The sequence below is a fragment of the Cibotium barometz genome, chromosome 1 (assembly GCF_041138505.1).
Source record: "Cibotium barometz isolate CiBa-2024 chromosome 1, ASM4113850v1, whole genome shotgun sequence".
Classification (NCBI taxonomy): Eukaryota; Viridiplantae; Streptophyta; class Polypodiopsida; order Cyatheales; family Cibotiaceae; genus Cibotium; species Cibotium barometz.
The window spans coordinates 56,424,362-56,447,183 of NC_141046.1; the positions used below are offsets into that span (position 1 = coordinate 56,424,362).

Here is a 22,822-nt window from a genome sequence, read left to right on the forward strand (position 1 = left end):
CCACAATTGAGTTTTACATGTATGCGCTGTTGTGAAAGCACACAAGCAAGCATGTTGTGTGTGAGATGCAAAAATTCCTAGACAAGGGAGTGAAATTCACACTCATTTTTCTATTTCTTTTTTTCAATTTTTGATTGGTGATGTGTTGAGAAATACATAGCGAGAGAGAGAGAGAGAGAGAGAGAGAGGCAAAAAAAATTGATGGCTCTGTGAAGGAAGGGTGATAAAAGCAGACATAATAAGATGACGTTTAATTTTGATTATTGCTAAATTTAGGCAAAAGCAAAAATACCTTTTCATTCTATCAAACTCACACCAACTAATTAATTAATTAATTAATGCTTTTTAATTTTCAGTCATTGTAGTCCCCTATTTGAGACAAAGTCTAGAAGTGAAAGTTCATAGCTCCTTCCATTGCGATTTGAGCCAGTCCAAGTGTGAAAATTCATAGCTATTTCCATCACTCAATAACGTCTGTATATTACTATCGTCGTATGAACTGCGCCACCATCGCCATTTCTTTCTTCACCTCCCATATAGGGAGGCAATCGGGCTCAGCGTCATCGCCATATCCATATCCATCAGCACACAGGCTGAAGCAGGGAATTTCAGCCCCCCGAAACCTTAACTCCGCCACCTCAGGAAACACAGACAGTCGCAGAGAACCGGTGTCTCCACCAATTTCACCTCCATCGCCATCCCCATAGCCACATTTTTCAAAACACATATAGAAATCCAGATCGATGGGGGAAGATCTGGAAAGGAGGGGATCCATGGTGCATAGAAGGAAGAGCAGCAAGGGCATTTATCCCATCCAGGACTCATCGGAGCCTGCATACATCCCTGCAGAGAAGCGAATGATAGCCCTGCTTATTCCCCTCATTGTGGTGGTCAACGTGGTCGTCTTCGTCATCACCATGTACATCAACAACTGCCCTCACTACACAGCCAACGACAAGTGCGTGGCCAAGTTCCTTAAACGATTCTCCTTCCAACCTCTGAGCGAGAACCCTTTGCTCGGACCTTCATCTCAGACGCGAGTTTGCCTCCTTGGCCTCACAGCTAGTCTTCACTGTTGTTAGTGTGTCTAATCAAGCCTTATTAGCCTAATTGTTAGGGTTTATACCTTTTTTTTAAAAGGTTATAGTTGAGTTAATTGTCTCCTTCTTATGCTTTTTGGTAAATTTGCTTATGCTTCTTTTAGGGTTTATGTTTACTATTGTTACTGTCTTCTTAAGCCAGTTGTTAGGGTTCCTGCCACTTTGTTAAGCTTGTCATTAAGTGGATTGTTCGGGTTCAAGTCCATGGCTAGGTTTCATGCCTTCTTGTTGAGCTTATGATTAAGCCATATGCTAGGGTTCATGCTTTCTTTTTGGGCTCATCATCAAACCAATTGTAAGGGTTCATGCCTTTTTGTAAAGCTTATCAAGCTCTTTAGGGTTTATGGTAACCTCTCTTATTGATCTTAATAAGCTAGCTGTTACGTTCATGCCTTTTCATTAGGCCTTTTGAAATGAATGTCAGGGCTCATGCCTTAGAATTAAAAAAAGCTAAGGGCAAAGCCTGTTTTGGACTTGGAAATGTTCACATGATGGATTAATTTTGCTCCTAATTTTCTTTCATTAGCGTGATGTTTGTCGTATATACTGACTTTGTGTTGGAGATGGTTCTGAGCTTAGTATTGGTTGTGTGATTTGCAGGTTGCAGAAGATGGGTGCCCTTGACAGAAACAAGGTGACGCATGAGCACCAAGGTTGGCGCCTTATTACTTGCATTTGGCTGCATGCAGGGGTTGTTCACATTTTGGTCAATATGCTTAGTCTTCTCTTCATCGGAATCAAATTAGAGCAAGAATTTGGGTTCTGTAAGCTCTGATTCTCATCCTCACATGAAGTTTGCTCATCTTCAATTTGTTTCAACTCTGGAATGTACGTAGCGAATCTGTATGCAGTCTGTTTGCTTATGCATATTTGGTTGACACATTGCAGTGAGAATTGGGATTCTTTACTTGTTGTCGGGCCTGGGAGGCAGTTTGCTGTCAACCTTGTTTCTCCAAAACAGGATTTCTGTGGGAGCCTCTGGTGCCCTTTTTGGCCTATTGGGAGCCATGTTATCTGAACTCATTGCAAACTGGACAATCTATTCCAAGAAGGTCATCTTTACACGGCTGAGCATGACCATTAATGTCATTAAACATGCCTCTTCTTGTTGAGGAGGGTGTTCTTTCAATTACATGCAATGATAACTTGTGGTATACTTGCTTGAGTTGAGATGTAAGGGCTTTGTTGTTGGGTTTCAGTGTGCAGCTTTAACTACACTTGTTCTGGTGGTGGCGATAAATCTGGCAGTGGGAATTCTGCCACAGGTCGACAACTTCGCCCATATAGGAGGCTTCATAGCTGGCTTTCTGTTGGGTTTCGTGTTGCTGGCTCGGCCTCAGTATGGATGGATGCATGGGGCAAATGTGCTGCCAGGCTATGGTCTGCAGTCTCCAGCAAGCCCAAAGCACAAAATTTACCAGTACATTCTTTGGGTCATTGCTCTTATCATCCTTATTGCTGGGTAAGGCCAACAAACATAAGCAAGACAACTAGTTCTTTCAGGTTGAGGGGTGGAGTGGGGTGGGTTGGATTGTTACGTGGTTAACGTATTGACCAAGGTAAGTCTCTCTACAGCTTCAGCGTTGTCATGGTGTTGGTCTTCCGAGGAGTGGACGGAAACAAGAAATGCACATGGTGTCATTACCTGAGTTGCGTGCCTACTTCAAAGTGGAAATGTGATGGCACACGTTGATGACACAGGCTTGCAGTATTGCAGTGTAAGTACACATGGTCTGCAACCCAGCTTAAGTTTCAGGTGGTTCTTACTTTTTATATAAATGCATGTAAATGTGGAGCTGCATTTGAACTCGTGTGCTATAGCAGGCTCTTGTTTGGATCCAAATCAGTGCCCTCAAAAAACTTTTGTTTGGATCTAAATCAGTGCCCTCAAAAAACTTTTGTTTGGATCTAAATCAGTGCCCTCAAAAAACTTTTGTTTGGATCCAAATTAGTGCTCTACCTAGCCAGTGTGAAAAAGGACAAGGTTGGAGTGTGATCGGTTTTCCTTAATCAAAATCCTATGATTGGAGGGTTTTATGAAAATGTTAAATTTTCATCAGTTTTCCTCGAGAGAAGTAGCTTGGATTTTCGAATTTCAGCCAAAAAAAGCCCTACTGATCCAAATGATGTTTATCTTGGTATTTGAATGCAGCCTGTTCAGATTGGGAATATTGTGCAGCTGACATGTCTAAGCAATTGAAGGCCACTTTGGCCTCAGCTAGTCAGTCAGAGTCGGCGAATCGTCGTTGACACCTACAATGTATGGATGGATTTAAGGAAATGTTTGGCTGTGGAGTTTCTTATTCCTTCATTGTATTGTAAAAATCAAATACGTTTTTGTTGGATTCTTCTATACTTAAATCACTATTAGCCATTTGTAATTAGCCTTTGTATATCCATTGATTATTCGGAGAGAGAGAGAGAGACACAGAGATTAATGATGCATGAATTGAATTAAAAGTGTTGTAAGGAACTTAAGGGTGCCTCCTTCAATGTGTGCAAGCTGCAAACTCAAGAGAAAAAGCTGTCATTAGAGCTAGGCTAGAGGCTTTAAGCCCGTTATTAAGATAGAGGTGCTTAGCAGTGCTCGAAAAAAAGCCTGAGATTTTAAGTAACCCTTCTCATTAGTTATAAAATCGGCATTTGGGAAACCAAAACCTGAGAAATTTAAGAGTAAAAAATGGCTGAGATTTTAAGTGTATAACAAAATCCAAAATGACATATAACATGGTGATAAAAGACTAAAATCTTGAGGGGGATCGAGTAACTATGAAAATCTAGGATGACATAAAGGGGCGAGGCACTCCTATTTGTGTGATTGGTGCTATGGGTCAGTGCTAGAGAAAAACTTTTTTCTTAACCATTGAGAAAAAAGACAAGTTGGAGTACAATGTGTTTCCTCTATTCAAAATCGGTTTTTATAACCAAAAACGTATAAATTTCATCGGTTTTTAAAAAGACCAGAGTAAATTCAATCGATTTTTTTGAATTCTAACTGATGGAAAATATTCTAAAGGACGGATTTTTTTCTAGCACTGCTACGGGTCAAGAGAATCTCAAGAGAATCCATTGCTTGGTACTTGGTGCTCTAATAACCACTTGTCTTCATTTCTCATTGAATTATATATATCTTTAATTTATTTAATAAATTATTGTTTGAAAGTGAGGCATTTTCTTCATGACTTGGTCTTTAAAGCAAAATATTAGAAAATGATAAAGTGTATATATTCTATTAAGCACAAGTTTTTTTTCCTACCACATGTCACTCTCTTTAACCATCTCCCTTTTCACATGGCCAAAAGAGAGGAGGGAGTGAGCCAAGGGAGAAAGGGGAGAGATTCACTTGCTCCTTTCTCAAAATTTGAATTCTCTTATCTCATGTCATTTTAACTTTTAAAAGGTGAGCTATTCCTTCTTACCTAATGATTTTCTTGAGACAAAAAATAAGAACCTCCCTCTTAAAGGTTAGCTTCATGATAAAAACTTTTTCGTGTAAGATTTGTGTGTGTGTGTGTGTGTGTGTGTGTGCGAGAGAGAGAGAGTGTGTGAGTGTGAGTGTGTGTGTGAGAGAGAGAGAGAGAGAGAGAGTGAGAGAAATATAAATATGAATTGAATTAAAAATATATATGTATGTGTGTTTTTATCTACATTTACAAATATATGTATGTATGTATGTATGTAAATATAAATATGAATTGAATTAAAAATATATATGTATGTGTGTTTTTATTTACATTTACAAATATATGTATGTATGAATGTATGTATATATACACACACACATATTTATTTATGTGTGTGTGTGTGTATACATACATACATACATACATACATACATATGTATATATACACACACACATATTTATTTATGTGTGTGTGTGTATACATACATACATACATACATATATATATGTGTGTGTGTGTGTGTGTGTGTGTGTGTGTGTGTATAAATATAAATATATACATATACATACATATATAGATATGTATATGTATATGTATAAATATATACATATACATATATATATACATACATATATACATATGTATATGTATATGTATAAATATAAATATATACATATACATACATACATACATACATATATGTGTGTGTGTGTGTGTGTGTATTATATTTATCTATATCCATACTATCTATTATGCACAAGTTTTTGGGAGAGGAGGGGACAAATGGCCACCATCAGTTCCTACTTCATCCCCTCCTTCATCCATTTCGATTGCAACACCTACTACTTCATTAGATTCTACACGGACTTCTGGTCCTCCAAAATGGGTTCGCTCTCTACTTCAGGATTCAGGTATATCACTTTTAGATGCTCAACAATCTACTACACATGTCTTACGTACACGCCCTTCAGTAAATATTGCCTTGATGTCTCATATTGGTGATGTGTTTGAGCCTGAAACGGTTAAGGAAGCTCTTTCCTTACCACATTGGTGTGAAGCAATGCAAGCAGAGATTTCTTCTATTAAATCTAATAACACATGGCAGCTAGTTCCACGACCTTCACATAAAAAGGTCATTGGTATGTTAAGTGGATTTTCAAAGTTAAGTTTCATTCTGATGGTACTCTTGATAAGGACAAGGCACGCCTTGTTGCTAAAGGTTATGCTCAAAAAGAAGGTGAAGACTTTGATGAAACTTTTGCTCCTACTACTGCCAAATATTCTACTATTCGTGTTGTTTTTGCTCTTGCTTCTCACTATGTCTAGCCTGTATATATATATATATATATATATATATATATATATATATATATATATATGTTATATCTGCCTTCTTGAATGGAGATTTAGAGGAGGAAGTTTATGTGGAACAACCTGAAGGTTTTATTGCACAGGGTCATGAACATGATGTGTATTTATTACAGAAAGCTCTTTATGGTCTTAAGCAAGCTCCTCGAGCTTGGTATCAGAAGATTGACAATTTTTTCCTTTCTCTACATTTTGAGAGGACTCATGCAGATCCTAATCTTTATGTGCTTATTGTGGATGATGATATATGCATTCTTGTGCTTTATGTGGATGATTTGACACTCACTGGCTCTAATTTGGATCTACTCAAATGGGTTCAAACTCAACTCACAACATCATTTGCCATGACTGATCTTGGACTACTCCACTATTTTCTTGGTTTAGAAGTGTGGAAATTTGCTTCTGGCATCTTTCTTTGTCAAAAGAAGTATACTTTAAGGTTGCTTAAGAAATATGGCATGCATGATTGTGCATCACTCACTTGTCCCATGGATCCTAATTCCAAATTATCCAAAGATGATGATTCTCTTGAGGTTGATTCTACAGAGTGTCGCCAACTTATTGGTTCTCTACTTTATTTGGTTAACACTCGGCCAAATCTCTCCTATGCTATGAGTATTCTCAGCCAATTCTCTTCACAGCCTCGTCGATCTCATTGGTAGGCAGCTTTGAGGGTTCTTCGATATCTTCATGGAACTCTTGAGTATGGCATTTCTTATGCAGGTGGAGATACACTTATTGGTTACTCAGATTCTGATTGGGCAGGGTGTATTGATACTAGGCGTTCCATGTCAGGCTATTGTTTTATGCTTGGTAAAGGACTTGTTTCTTGGAAATGTCAAAAGCAGCGAATTACTTCTTCTTCATCGACCGAAGCAGAGTACAAGTCATATCTTGATGCCACTTCTGAAGCACTTTGGCTTCAGCAAATTCTGAATCACCTTGGATTTTCATCTACTTCGACACTCATCTACTCAGATTCACATAGTGCTATTGCTTTAGCCAAAAATCTAGTTATTCAAGGACGATCCAAACACATTGATGTTCATTTTCATTTTGTTCATGATTGGATTTCTAAAGGTCGCATTCAGCTTGAGTATTGTCCTACCCAAGATAATGTTGCTGATTTGTTTACTAATCCTCTTCCTCGACCTACCTTGGATTATCTTCTTGAGCGCGTTGGCGTTGATCCTCCTATCTGGACCGAAGAGGAGGTGTTAGATAGGTGTCATCTCCAGATGGTGTCACGCTAGTGGCACACTCTTTAGCCTCTAGGCATTTTTGGGATTTATAGCATTCATTTTCATTTTTTCCTCTTTACATACTTTTTTGGTGGAGGAAAGGGTCGAGGAACTTTCCTATATATATGAGGCATTGTAGTTCATTTCTAATCAAGTTGACTAGTGGTTCATTGATGAGTTCTTGAGTACATTGTCTCTTCTCTCATCTCTTCTTTCTCACAACACACACATATGTATGTGTACACACGGCCACACGTGTGTGGAGGGTGTGTGTGTGTGTGTATATATATATACATATAGTAAATATATAATAATATTATATTAATACTATTCTATATAAATACATTTACACACATAAATATACACATACACAGTCACACACGTGCATGTGGAGAGTGTGTGTATATGTGTGTGTGGATGTATGTATATGTGTGTGTGTGTGTAAGAGAGAGAGAGAGAGAGAGAGAGAGAGAGAGAGAGAGAGAGACAAAGAGACAGAGACAGAGAGATGTGTGTATATATGTGTGTGGATGTATGTATATGTGTGTGTGTGTGTGTAAGAGAGAGAGAGAGAGAAAGAGAGAGAGAGACAAAGAGACAGAGACAGAGAATTTCTATGTGTGTGAGAGTGTGTATGCAAGATGGGTGTGACAAGAGAAAGAGTGGATGTGCATGTGTATATATGTGAGAGAGGGTTGTGTCTATGTATGTGAGACATAGACATAAAGAGAATGTAAGAGAGAGAGAGAGAGAGAGACAAAGAGACAGAGACAGAGAATTTCTATGTGTGTGAGAGTGTGTATGCAAGATGTGTGTGTGTGTGTGTGTAAGAGAGAGAGAGAGAGAGAGAGAGAGAGAGAGAGAGACTGTTAAGTGATATCGTGGACTACTTTGACATTTAAGTGCATGATATAGCACTTCAGTAAGACACATGGATTTGAAGTTATTGTCATCGTTTGAATCTAGGGCCTTAGTTAAGGGGACCTAAGTTCAAGTTTGATGGAAGCTTTATACAAAACTTTCCTATTATTTCTAAACCAAAGTGTAAGAACTTTGATGGATATTTGCCTAACCATGTACTCCGGGTAAGGAGCTTTTTGTAATCTAGATAGACTTCAGACGGAGGATGTCTTGCTTATAAGAGAGCTTGAACACAATGAACTCGATGATGAAGGTTACCAAACTAATCTATATATAGTGCCTAAGGGTCGACATGGACTTGGTCTAAAATGAACAACTGACCATATCAGTCTATATATAGTGTCTAGGGGTCGACATGGACTTGGTCTAAAATGAACAACTAACCATATCAGTCTATATATAGTGTCTAGGGGTTGATATGGACTTGGTCTAAAATGACTAGCTGACCATATCATCACAAAGAGACATAACATCCCATAGGCATTTGAGACAATCCCAAAGAGACTCCCATGGCCATCTGAGACCATCTGGGCTCTCAAATGGGCCCCACAACCTGAGAATAGTGTGTCCTTGCTTTGTTATATCTAGCACTCGGCAAATGCGATTATATAGTCCACTCAAGCATACATCCTACTTGGCAGCAGCAGAGGCAGAGTGCCAAATCTACATTAGCCATCTTCTAACCATTTGGCCACCATCCACCATCTTGTAGTGTTTAAACTAGGAACTCTTGGGTGCCCAGGTGCTTACCAAATGGCTACTCCTCATATAAGGGGCCTGAAAAAATAGAGCACACATTGAGCACCCCCCCTTAATGTCCCCCACCTATAGGTGAACTGACTCTTTTGTCCAATGCACCGAGTCAATGAAGATGGCACTCTAGCAAATCTCACCCAAGAGCCTTTGTGAAAATATCTGCACAATTCTTTATCATTGGGGGGCAGCTCATGAAAATAATGATATGGTATCTTAGTGTGCTTCGTGCCATGAAACACTAGGTTCTTGGTAATCACCATGCAACTCTGGTTTGTGCACAATAACACTGTAGCTCCCTTTTGAGCAACATCCATGTCTCCCAAATACCTTGTCAAATCAAACTCCTTCACATGAAGCAAAGCATAATGCCTTGTACTAAACCTTTGTAGAAGAAAGTTCCAATGTAGGCTTCTTCTTGTTGATCCAAGATGTAATTCTAAACTCATTAAAAAAAATCAAAGAACAATTATCAAAGACAAATTTTTTGTTATCACAATCTCTTACCCAATATGAGTCACAAAATCTAGTCAAGGCATCACCCAATATGTAAGTGATACTATATCCACCAATTGTACATCATGTACTTTAGCATCCACATCCTTGCCTTCAAGTGGTGTCTTCCAGTGATTCTCTCAAGGTTGATTTGAGAACCTACTAAGAACACCAATAGCAAAGCTGATTTGAGAACCTACTAATAAGAACACCAACGACAAAGCTAATTTGAGAACCTACTAAGAAACCAACTGTAAAGTTGATGTTAGGTCGTACATAACACAGAAATATTAAACTCCTCACCAACTTTCCATACTGCTTCACATTGATAAAAGTGGAGAAGCATCTTCCATAGATAGCTTTGCATCAACCTCCATGGGTGTAACCACCAACTTGCAAATACCTTCATAATTCCTCTTGCATACTTTTGTTGAGAAATGAAGAGTCCATCTAACTCTTGCCAGAACTCAATCCCCAAACAGAAATGCATAAGTCTAAACTCAGCATCATGTGTCTAAAGCCAGATCTTCTCTTTATGGTTCTACATCATAATGAGATCAGCCTCCATATTTGTTCCCTAAACACCACATCGTAGCGGCTAATAATTATCTTCTTTGCCTTTGGGTCTATAGTCAAAATCCCTTTTGACTCCATATTTGTTAAAACCCCATAGATCTCTCTAGCTAATCACTATGCATAAACACACATAATCCAAGCATATACTCATCCACTCGACCACCCCCGAGCCCAAGGGTGCAATCATCATCATAATGAAGAACCACATACCTAACCTTGGTGTCCCATACCACCAAGAGGTATGCCTTTAATCTAGTAGCACATAGCTCTAGCATGAAATGGCAAGAGAGTAGATACTATGCTCTACATAAGAGAACCTCCCATACCACCAAGAGGTATGCCTTTAATCTAGCAGCACATAGCTCTAGCATGAAATGGCAAGAGAGTAGATACTATGCTCTACACAAGAGAACCTCCCTTCAGAATGACCCATTGCCCCTATTATATAGGAGAGCTCTCAAGTGACTCTTGACTCTCCATCTCTCCATGTGTGACCCTTGCTTGCCTGACCCTACCTCAACCCAAGGTTAGGTCTAACCCTTGCCCCACTAGAGCATGTTCCTATGTTCCCATGCTCACATGCCGAGGGCCTCCTAGTATATGCACATATAATGTGCACATAACATACTTCCCCTCTCTCCAAACATTAATGAAAAAAAAGAAACGTGTGCTGAACGTTCTCAACTGACTCCCAAGTTGAATCCTCGATTTTCCTATCTTTTCACTTAATTTTAACCTCAGGAATTAAACGATTACGAAGCTTCCTTTCCCTGAATTCAAGTACCTTTTCAAGTTCACGTGGAACATAAGATAAATCCTTGACCTCAACGAGTTCTTGAGGAGTAACTGTGTTATCCTCACCTCCCAGCTTCTCTTTCAGTCTGCTGATATGAAAGATTGGATGAACTCTGACATGTAGAGGTAGTTTTAGCTCATACACGCAATCGTGCCAATCTGACGTATAACTTAGAATGGACCACAATATCTAGGAGATAATTTTGAGCACTTTCTTGTTGACAAAGTCTGAGAATCTTTAGGAACTTTCAAATAAACCAACGCTCCTAGCTCAAAAGACCGAGGTGAGCGTCCCCTATCAGCATAAAACTGTGCTCTATCCTAGAATCCTGAGCTTGGGATAGCATTTCCTCCATATCATGCAAGAAATCCCTTGATGCATCAAGCTCAATGTCCTTAAGACGGACATCAACAAGTGCCCTCGGCTAATACCTATACATAAGCATGAATAGACTATAACCAGTAGCCGTATGCTTAGAACTGTTATAGGCAAATCCATCATTGGAAGATACCTTTACCAACTCGATGGTTTTCCAAAGAGATACACATGAAGCATATCCTCTAAAATCTGATTCACACGCTTTGTTTGCCCATCATACTGTGGTTGATCAGAGGAACTCATACTCAAAGTAGTTTCCAATTTCTTGAGAACTTCTTGCCAAAAATGAGCCGTGAATTTAGAGTCCCGATCGCTCACAATATTAGAAGGTAGACCATATAGTCTAAACAGCTGCTCGACAAATTGGTAAGCCAATTCTAACGCTTTGACTGTTGTCTTTATGGTGGGTAAAAACCTAGCCATCTTTGTGGTGGGTAAAAACCTTTGTCAATCTATCCACGACTACCCAAATGGCATCGTGACCCCTGCTCTAGTACGTGGAAGTCTCGTAATGAAATCCATGGAAATACTCTCATTTTCTAGACGGAATATCCAAAGGATGTAATAACCCAGCAGATTTAAAGCGTTCAGCCTTGTTTATCTGACATTGATGACATCGGACCACATAACTCTGAATAAAATCTTTCATTTTCAGCTAATAAAATGTCCTTCTAACCAAAGTCAAGGTATACTATATTCTAGGATGTCCTGCCGATGGTGCATCATGGCACTTAAAGAGGATCCTAAGTCTAATTTCTAGCACATCCGGCACGCAAACCTTATCATTTAGGAATAAGAGACCATTCCGGATAAAAAATTGGTTGGAAGGAATATCCAAAGGATGTAATAACCCAGCAGATTTAAAGCGTTCAGCCTTGTTTATCTGACATTGATGACATCAGACCACGTAACTCTAAATAAAATCTTTCATTTTCAGCCAATAAAATGTCCTTCTAACCAAAGTCAAGGTACACTATATTCTAGGATGTCTTGCCGATGGTGCATCATGGCACTTAAAGAGGATCCTAAGTCTAATTTCCAGCACATCTGGCATGCAAACCTTATCATTTAGGAATAAGAGACCATTCCGGATAAAAAATTGGTTGGCTTTTCCTTGATTCACTAGGTTTTGATCTACCTCAGAGTTGGACCCTGATTCTGCCAAATTCCAATAGTTTCTAAAGAAAATATTTGTACTGCATTTTCCCCTGAGTGAATCGTATAAGTTAGAAGTAGTTTCTGTGAAGCTAAGTGCATTAACCTCACCTATTCGACTCAACGCATCAGTAGTGCAATTCAAGCTACCTTTCCTGTATTTAATCATGAAATCAAATTCTTGCATCAACTCAGCCCATCTGGCTTGTCTACCCTTCAAGTCTGGTTGATCATCACAAATGTACTGCAAAGAATGATGATCTGTCAAGACCATAAACCGAGACCCGTAGAGATACTGTCTCCATGCCTTTAAAGCATAAATGATCGCATACAACTCTTTCTCCTAAACTGGGTACCTAGTCTGTGCATCGTTGAGTGTTTTACTCTCGAAGGCCACATGCTTCCGATCTTGGAACAAAGCTACACCTACCACAAAATCACTAGCATCAATCTCAACGATGTAAGGCGTGCTAGGATTTGGCAAGGCTAACACAGGAGCATCTCGAACTTTATTTTTCAAAGTATCAAAATTTTCCCTTGTAGCTTCTCATTCCACTCAAAATCGGAGAATTAGACTTCTTATTTTTACCCTGGTAAAAGGCATTGTCAACTTCGAATAATCCTTGGCAGATTTTTGAAACCTAAGAAAGATCTTAATTGCTTGACCATACGTGGAACTGGCCATTCTAAAATCTTTTGGATTCGATCCAAATCTACACTTAAGCCATCTCGAGAGATCTTATTACCCAAGTATAATAATTCCTTCTTGAATAAATCACACCTAGATATTTTACAATACAGTTTCTCCTTCTTGAGCTTTTCTAGAACCTCTCTAAGATGATTCTCATGCTCAGCCAAAGTTTTACTGTATATCAAAATGTCATCTAAGAAAACCACTATGCTCATTCCTAATATATATGATGAAATAAATCATTCATCATCTGTTGAAAAATTGTTGGTTCATTAATGAGACCAAAGGGTAACACTAAAAATTCATAATGGCCGTAACGTGTCTTAAAAGCAGTTTTGGAAACATCTTCCTCTGCAAAATGGATTTGATGATAACCGGTTCGCAAATCAAGCTTTGTGAAATACTTAGCTCCTTACAACCTATCAATAATATTGTTTGATCTAGGTAATGGGTATTTGTTTTTAATTGTAACCTTGTTAAGACGTTTGTAATCAATACACATCCGCCGGTACCTTGATCTTTTTTCTTAACCAGGAGAACTGGTGCATCCCAAGGAGACTTACTTGGTCTAATCTGACCCATCCTCAAGTATTCAGCTAGTTGCTTGGCTACCTCATCTTCCTCAGTCTGACTAAGCTGATTGGAGAAATACTAACAGGTACTGGACCTGGTACTTGCTCAATTTTATGGTCCACCTCTCATTTAAGAGGTAATCCGTGAGGTAACTCATCAGGAAATACATCCTGAAATTTTCTCTTAATGGAATTTAACATTTTACTTTCCCAAACATCTAAAGAAATAGTGTTGCCATTAAAATGAACGCATGATGACACTGGATCCATAACCAATTGGAAAAGTTCATAGTTAAAAAAGTTTTCCATTAACTCAAGCTCGTAATAATGAAAGTTTCCTTGGGTACAACAATGTTTCCCTTAAGAGTAACAAGGTCTCCATTGTGGTGAAAAGACATCAAATGCTTGACCCACTCAACAGAAAAATCTTTATTTTTTCGATGAAACCATTCCATCCCTAAAATGATGTCAACATGATCCAAGTTCATGACATGAAAATCAAGTCTTTCTGACTACAACCGGATGTCTACTGGCAGCTTTGACACCTTGTTGTCCCATAATTGGACTTGTCCTCCAGCCATCCTGACCTTGTACATGTGACCAATCTGAGTGGTTTCCAGCTTTATCCTTTGTACCACAATGTTGTCAGTAAAATTGTGAGTACTACCAGGATCAAATAATATATGAACATGATGTCCATTTATTGTTCCATAAATATGAAATAATTTGTTTGGACAAAAAATGTCTTTTATTAAAAGTACAATATGGACATTGGCTTCCTTCAAGATGTGTAATATTGGCTTCAAAAATTTTACCTTGAAGTTCTGTAATGTGCATACATTTCTTTGGTATAAATTTCTTCGGTGCCACCTTTTGCCCAGGCGGTGTTGTAGCTCCATTCAAAGAACATAATTTCTTTGTGCGTCCCTTTTCTTTGCATTTGAAACATGTGAGATTATCCCTACTCACAAATTTTGGCTTTTTGTTGGCGTTGTCAGAATTTTTTGGCTTTGGTGTAAAAACCATCTTCCTTTTTTGTCCACTCTTTGTAAAAGTAAATGTGGATTCCTTTTCATTAGACGACGGTTTTGAAGTGTTGGCACCGACCATTGTCTTATATGAAAAACCTGAGCTGCCTGAATAGCATCCTCAACTGTTTTTTGACTTTGCATTTTTTAACCTCGTACTAATAGTCACGAGCTAGACCATTGATAAAAATCCCACATAAGGTATGATCATCTGATTTGGCTTTGATAGCCAAATGTCTAAACTTTTGCATATAATTGCCAAATGACCGATTCCCCATGTTATTTTTAACAAGCTTGGCAATTATCTTGAATTCATTCTCCTCTGGTTGGACGAACTCTTTTTTGAAAGATTCTTTAAAATTTTGCGAAGTGGTAGGAATGGAATCTTCTTTGAGATCCTTTCACTAAGTTAATGCCTTCCCTTTCAATAACCCCTGCGCCATCTACAGTATTTGTGCATCGGTAAATGGATGAAAGGCAAAGTGTGTAGTCCACCTATTGAGCCAGGTTTCTACACATTCTTGAGTCTTCTCCTTTTTCTCACCGCTATACACCTTCTATGCAAATGACATAGCAATTGCTTTGGTAGGAGCAGGAGGCACCGCCAAAAGAGCCTTTTGCAGAGTCAAGATCTACATCTTTAGTGACTCTATCTCGTTATAGCATTTGGCAATAGATGCTTCCAGACGTTTTGTCACTTCCATAAATTCACTCTTTCCAACCTCCTCTTCTTCAACTTGGAATTTAAAATCTTCCCTTCCTAAGTCGAGATGATCACACATCTCGTTGACATTATCATTGAATCGAGAAATCAATGTGAGCCATGGTAAAAAGGTTCTCAAAAAATCACGATTCACTCGAACCAACTTCACTTGACCACCCTTGACCAAAATGATCTAGCAAATTAATTCACTAGAATTGATTGCACATAAGAAAAAATGCTTTAATTAGCATTTGGTGGCTAAACAACAGGTAAAAATCATGAAAACACCGTCTAAAATTAATCCAAACAGAAATAACTACTAATACAAGGCACACTTGCATTAATTATATGCGAATAACCACATCTATCTAATGTCAGCACATGAAAACGTACTTCAACACTAAATAACCCCCGTAAATATTAAATTCTCGAGAAAAAAGAATTATCATGATTTTTTCATGATTTTTCTATTTTTATAGGGCCTCAAAATTTACTAATTTTGAACTCCACCGAATCCTATCTTGTGGCACTCCAAATCTAAAAATTTTAGAAAAATTTAGTAATAAAATTTACCAAAATACATTTGGTATACAAAAAATACCAATTTTTAGGATTTTAAAAATAATTTTTAGAATTTTTCATAAGTTTGGTAATCAAAAAAGAAAATTATCCCGAGAATCCCATCAATCATAAAATTTTTAAATTCTGTCCGACAATCCTCAAATCCAATTAAAATCTCTAATTTTAATGGAATTTCTAATTTTTGGGCAAAATATAGATTTTTATAGGAAATTGAACGGTCCTCGGGTGCGCGAACGAACACGCCACATGGTTGATGACAAACTCGGATATTCAAAAAATTGGAAAAAAACATTTGTCTAATTTTCCATGAATTTTCTAGAATTTTTTAAAAATTTAATTGTACTCTTAATAACGAACGAGAATACGAATGGACAAAATTTTCTGAACCCGAACAATCGCTCCGGAATGCGGACAGCCAAGGGTCGTGGAAATTGAAAAGACATGTAACTCTTGGAATTTGAATGGTCGAAAAAATCTTGACCCGAAAGGCCAAAAGGTTCAAGATGATTTTTAAAATTATTAAAACTAAGAAAATGATGATTTTTTTAAAACTTTAACTTAAAGTTTTTTTTTTGAAGAAACGTTGGGGGGGGCAGATTGGAAATTTCGTGAGGGAGAGGGAGGGAAGCACAGAGTCTTCTTTCCCCTTCCCTTCTCCACCTCATCAACCCCTTCTACCATTTCTCTCATAACTTCTTCTCTTCCCCTGTTAAATAGAGTTTATTAACCACTAATGATGTTGGTTAATCATGTTTATTTACTAATCAAATCTATCCACATAAGAGGTGTTCCCACACGAAAGAGATATTTTGAAGGAAAACTCCGATGAGAGAGATAGAAAGAATGCCGCGCACATGAGAGAGAACCCGATGCAATGACATGCTGCACTCCACTGATTTTCAGTAGAAAATTGGCAGAAATTTGCTAACATGTCCGCCTGGAAACCCGCAAAAATGCATTAAAATGCCTATTTTACCATAAAAATGCTCTAAAAATTTCTTAAATAATTAGGAAAATTTCCTTTAAAATTGTAGAAATGTAGGGAATCCTTTAAAATTGTAGAAATGTAGGGAATCCTTTCTACCAAAAAATACCCACAATAGCATGTGCGGTATTTTGGTAAAAATTTCATAAAATGCTTATTTTAACCATAAAAATAGCATTTCCACTCACGGAATCTCCCCGCAACGTCTCGATACATCCATCTAAGTCAAGAAGCATCATGTTTCGACCACCATATTGATGTTCCCAACACATAGGCCACCAAAACAAACCCAAAAAATAATATTTTTTACTTAGTAATATTAAAATTTACTTAAAAAATGCTTAAAAAGTTGGAGTAATAAGAGAATTAAGAGGAGAAAAAACATCAAAAATTAACTAAAGATCGTTCTGATACCACTGTTAAAACCCCATAGATCTCTCCAGCTAATCACCATGCATAAACACACATAATCCAGGCATATACTCATCCACACCCGACCATCCCTGAGTCCAAGGGTGCACACATCAACATAATGAAGAACCACTTACCTAACCTTAGTGTGCCATACCACCAAGAGGTATGACTTCAATCTAGTAGCACATAGCTCTAGCATGAAATGGCAAGAGATTAGATACTATGCTCTACACAAGAGAACCTCCCTTGAGAATGCCCCATTCCCCTATTATATAGGAAAGCTCTCAAGTGACTCCTAACTCTCCATCTCCATTTGTGACCCTTGGTTGCCTGACCCTAACCTCTACCTAAGGTTAGGTCTTGCCCCACTAGAGCATGTTCCCATGCTCCCATGCTCACATGCCTCAGGTGGGTTAGCGTTCTAGTATATGCACATATAATGTGCACATAACAATATTGTACCCTAAGAAGATACGCTTCATGCTCTTAGATTACCACTTGGTTGTGGGCAGAGCCTTATCCTCTACTTGATAAGTTTGTTCCATGAACACCACATCATGGCGACTTTGCTGATAATGATCGTCTTCACCTTTGGGTTTATAGTCAAAATCCCTTTGTCTCCATATTGTACCCTAAGAAGACACACTTCATGCTATTAGAATACCACTAGGTTGTGGATGAGTATGGAAATTGCAAACACTCACAACCAAATGTTCTGAAATATACAACTGAAAGGTTTTTACCAAAATAAGCTTCTCAAGGTGTCAATCCCTTCATTTTCTTTGTGTAACTCGTGTTAAGGATAAGCCTTGCAGTGTTGACCTTCCCTTGGCCTAAAAGGTATTCAGCATTCCTTTTCGTTTAAGTAAACTTTATGCTATCTTTAGAACTATGTGATTATTATGCTCGATCCTTGCACTGTACAGTACCATTTTGCTGCAAAGTATGAATACTGTCACATCTCTCTTCATCATGTGGTGCTTCTTGTAGTAGGCATTGAATTCTCTTGATTTTAATTCTCCTCCTCCATTTGTTAAAAATTATTCAGCTTCTTCTATGTTCATTTTCCACCAAACTTTCCCATATTTTGAATATTCCAAAACATTCAACCCGATCTCATAGAAAATACACCCACATCTTCCTACTTAAAAGTCAATCAATAAGAAAAAGTAGGAATAACCACCCACCCAATGAAGTGATTGGTGTTTTACCACACAAAGATCTGCATAGACAAGCTTTAGGAAGCCTTTGTATGATTCTTGCTCTATTGTGGAAATGCATGCTGATGCTGCTTGTTGCCTACTATCATACAAGCTTCACATGTATTTGATATCTCAAAAAATACTGGTAGATGTTACATCATATTGGTAGATGTTACATCTCTTTGAAAATTTCAAACTCAAGTACCGAAATGTTTCATGTCATAGCTTGCTTGTCCTGATATTGGCTTCGGGCTCTAAAAAAAGCAGATAGATCATGCAAGTTGTTATGCCTATTTCCTCTCCCCATGATATTTCCATTGGGATATGTGATGACTACACCTATCAAAGAGAACCTTTAAGTCATGGTTAGCTATAGCTGCAACAACAGACAATAGATTCCTCTTGATGCCTTGCACATAAAGGACATTGTACAAATTCTTAGTATCACCATTGTTATGGTCACAAACAGACAACAAATTCCTCTTGATATCTAACAACTTCTTAGTATCATCATTGCTAGAAACAAAAGAAATAGTACGTGTTTCCCTGCTGGGCATTCACCATTGTTCATGTGACTACTAAACAAGGATAGAATTCACCACCACAGGCTTGAAGGAGAAAGACCATCCCTTTTTGTTGGTGGATATACCAACACAGAGAGATTACAAGTTAAACATTAAACATAATTGCATATAGACATTTAAGATTGAGCTATATTAATTTTGTATTGATGATGATAACAATCTTCAGTGCTTATTGTAATACATAACGGCATGAATTGAGGAACGCAGCATCACCTCATGATTATTTGCATCTCATTTCTAAGATACCCCAAAGCTAAGGTATAAATGAATAAGGTATAAGTTTCTAACAATATTAAGGATTATTTCCTAAGCTAACACCTGGCACACTCAATTGGGTAGTCTACCCCGCACAAAAATCGAACCCCTAGTACACCCACAGTAGTCCACCCCATAGACAAAAGTCAAACCCACTTGATGATGAAGACAAGGATTATTTGGATAAGTAATAATACATCCAGATTCTATAATTTCATGATGGAAACTAGAATCTTGATCATTTCTAAGTTCAGATTTATTAGATAATGCTTAAAATCTATATCTAATATTTGAGCAGAAGGGTAAACTTGCCTATAAGAAACTATTTGAGAAGATAATATGTGGAAAAGATTTTATGTGCTTTCGGATCGCCAGATTTTGTATAACCCACATTTTGCAATTTGTTATCTGGATTTTGTATAACCCTTTTGCATTTTATTATCTGGATTGTTACACTGACCATATAGTCAGGCAATAACACCTCACTTTTGCGAAGAGTGTGAGAAGGAGTATCAGCACTAGCATCATGAGTAGCAATAAGTACAAGCCATGTACTGCAAGGGTTATTCAAATGTGGTAGAGGTTGGACTTTCTTACTAAAATGAATAAAAATCATTTACACAACATCCTAGTTTGGTGGAATGCGCAACTCTTGAGCTCATAAGGTTTCCATAGCATGTAGATTGAATGTGGCATATTTCCCAATCTCTCTCTCTAGCACACAAACAGATGACTTCAGCTCTTTAGCCTGCTCTTCCAGATTCTTTTCTTTAGCTTCCATAATTCCAATGTGCTTTGCATGATTTTTCTTTAGATTGTTTATTTCTTTAGCTTCCATAATTCCAATGTGCTCTACATGATTTTTCTTCAAATGGTTTATATCTTCTTCATGCTCATCAAGTTTTTCAACTGCTTCCTTGAGCTCTTTGGATGATGAAGCTTTCTTTTTTAGTGTAATAATTCTTTATGTATCTTGAATCCATTGTTCTTGAACTTTAGCATTCTTTTTCTCTAGCTCTTGATTAGCTAACTTAGAGTCACAACTTCATCTTTTAACATCACTGTGTTGTGATGGAAAGCTTTAGCCTGTTCTTTATATAAATAATATCGAGCTCAACTAGCACTGTAGACATTGATGACTCGACTTGGTGATAGCTTCCAAACTTATGCCACTAGCATGGTTGGTGAGATTATGGTTGATATGCGACCAATGGATAGGTTGTGTGATACTCACTTTGGAGTACTAGAGTTATGGCATAGTTATAGTGCCAACTCACATAGTTGGGGACTCACCATTGTATGTTATACTAGGAGAGTACTTTCCCTTATAGTATGTACTCTTATCTCTTAATAATAATGGTTGTAAAGAAGATAAGAAGATAGAAGAAAATTCAGCCATCCATCTCTCTCGTGTCTTGCTCTCTCCTGTGTGTGTGTGTTTCCTTGCAAAGAACTCAAGCTCCCTCTTGTGTCTTGCTCTCGCTTTTGTGTGTGTGTGTGTGTGCTATTGCTTACAAGGAACTTAAGATCTCCCTCCCATGTATTCTCTTTATGGTATCAGAGCTTTGTTCATGTGAGAGCTATGGAGGCAAGAACAAGGTAAGTAAGGAAGTGGTACATGGGTAAGGGTATTCCTATCTATGTCCCTCTTTGATTTTGGAGCAACACCTTCGATAGTTGTGAGAGCTACACCTTCGATAGTTGTGAGAGCTACAGGCAGACATGGAAGCCATTTTCTTAGATTAAGATATCATCCTAGCACAATTCGAGAAGCGTTTTGAGCCCTGTTTTGGTTATGCAAGTTCTCTGTGTTGTAGACACTGTGAAGAGTTAATTATGACTATATATACCCAATTTTTGTAGCATAAATTTGGTTGTAAAAGACAGCTTATGCATAGAATCTAAGTGTTGCAAGTGTTGGCAGATGTATGTGTATGTGACTAGTTCACATATAATGGCATTATAACAAGTTTATAGTACCACTCTAGAAGGCTATAGATTTGCTATAAGTGCATAAGATTTTTTGTAAATGTTGTTTGATAAGTTGCTGCATGCTAACAGTGTATCACAGATCATGAGTGAGAAGCTAGACAAGAATAACTTCTACGCATGGAAGTTTAGGATGACCAATTTCCTTATGGAAAAAGGATATTAGGAGTTCATCATAGGTGATGAAAAGGAGCTAGATTACTAGAAAAAAATCGACCCCTCAACTGCAGGCATATAAAGCATAGCATGAAAAAGTGAGAAAGGTGCTATAGTAGTTTTCTTTGTGAGTGTGACTGATTCTATGATTGTCAGTGTGATGGCATGATAAATTCTATGATTGTGCATATATAGGATGCACAAAAGCCTAAGGAGGCTTGGGACACATTGGTGAAGATGTACAGCACAAACACCCAAGCTCAGAAGATGCAACTAAAGCAAGAGTTACATAATGTGATCGGAGAAAAGCTTAGTATAAATGATTATTTAAAGGAATTGCAGATGCCCTTGCTTCTATTGGATCACCAGTATAGATGATGATGATATCACTAGTATAGATGATGATGATATGATGTCCCGCGACCTTGAATGGTCTTGGCAAAGAATACAACCAATTTCAGACCTTCATTGGAGTTAGAGATAACCTTTTTAACTTTCAAGAATTTATTGCTCTTCTCATTTGTGAGGAGATGGATATTTGGGTAGGTTCGTCCTCTGGAAATTCAAATGAGCAAGCCTTCTACTCAGATACAGGTAGAGACAAAGGGAGATCATCATCTAGAGGCTAAGGTAGAGGATTCTTTGGAAATAAAAATCATCTAGAGGATCATCATCTAGAGGATTCTTTGGAAATAAAAATCATGGGTAGCAACAATAACATGATTCAAATGTACAAACATGTAGGGAGAGCCAAAGGTGCTAAGAAGGTTTTGGCAAAGAAATCAGAGTGAAAATAGCATAGAGTGTTATTGCTATGGAATACTAGAGCACATGGAAAAGGACTACTATAAAATCAGAATGATATTAAAAGTGGAAAGTTACAACAAGAAACCTATGTATCATCAACAAGTAAACATAGTGGTGATGACAGAAATGAGCAACTATTTGTGATGTACCATATACTCCGTTCCAGAATAGGACATATATAAAGATATCGAGATGTTTGGTATGTGGATTCTAGTGCATCTGACCACATGGTGAGTGGTTTAGAGACGTAGAAAATGGAAAAACTAGATTATATAGAAACATGTGATGATACTGCACACCCCATTGCACATGTTGGTAAAGTACCATTGTCTATGCAGGATGGAAAAATAAAGTACTTGGCAGATCTACTTCATGTTCAAAATATTACAAAGAACCTAGTTTCTATTGGACAGATGTTGGCTAAGTAGGGTTTGGAAGTGAAAGGTTCAATCCTCAAGGATATTATGTGGAAGACTTTAAAAATCAGTGTCGCTTAGTTGTAAAGGGTAATAGAAATGGCAAGATATTTAGGTTAGATGAGAACATGCTTGAGGTAAAGGCAACCATGTTTACGCATGGGACATGTGTAATTACAAATATTTACACATGGCACAAGTGCATTGGCCATATGAATATATAGTGGTTGAAGTCTATGTAGGCCCAAAA

At 37.8% G+C, this 22,822-nt stretch overlaps 1 pseudogene across 1 annotated transcript; it reads left to right on the top strand.

Annotated features, from left to right (window-relative positions):
- Positions 1-419: 419 nt before the first annotated feature.
- Positions 420-3,476, top strand: LOC147642208 (RHOMBOID-like protein 2; annotated as a pseudogene). Its single transcript, XR_015266773.1, has 6 exons — positions 420-1,036; positions 1,701-1,864; positions 1,989-2,152; positions 2,300-2,562; positions 2,676-2,818; positions 3,253-3,476. The product of XR_015266773.1 is annotated as an RHOMBOID-like protein 2 (transcript).
- Positions 3,477-22,822: the final 19,346 nt, after the last annotated feature.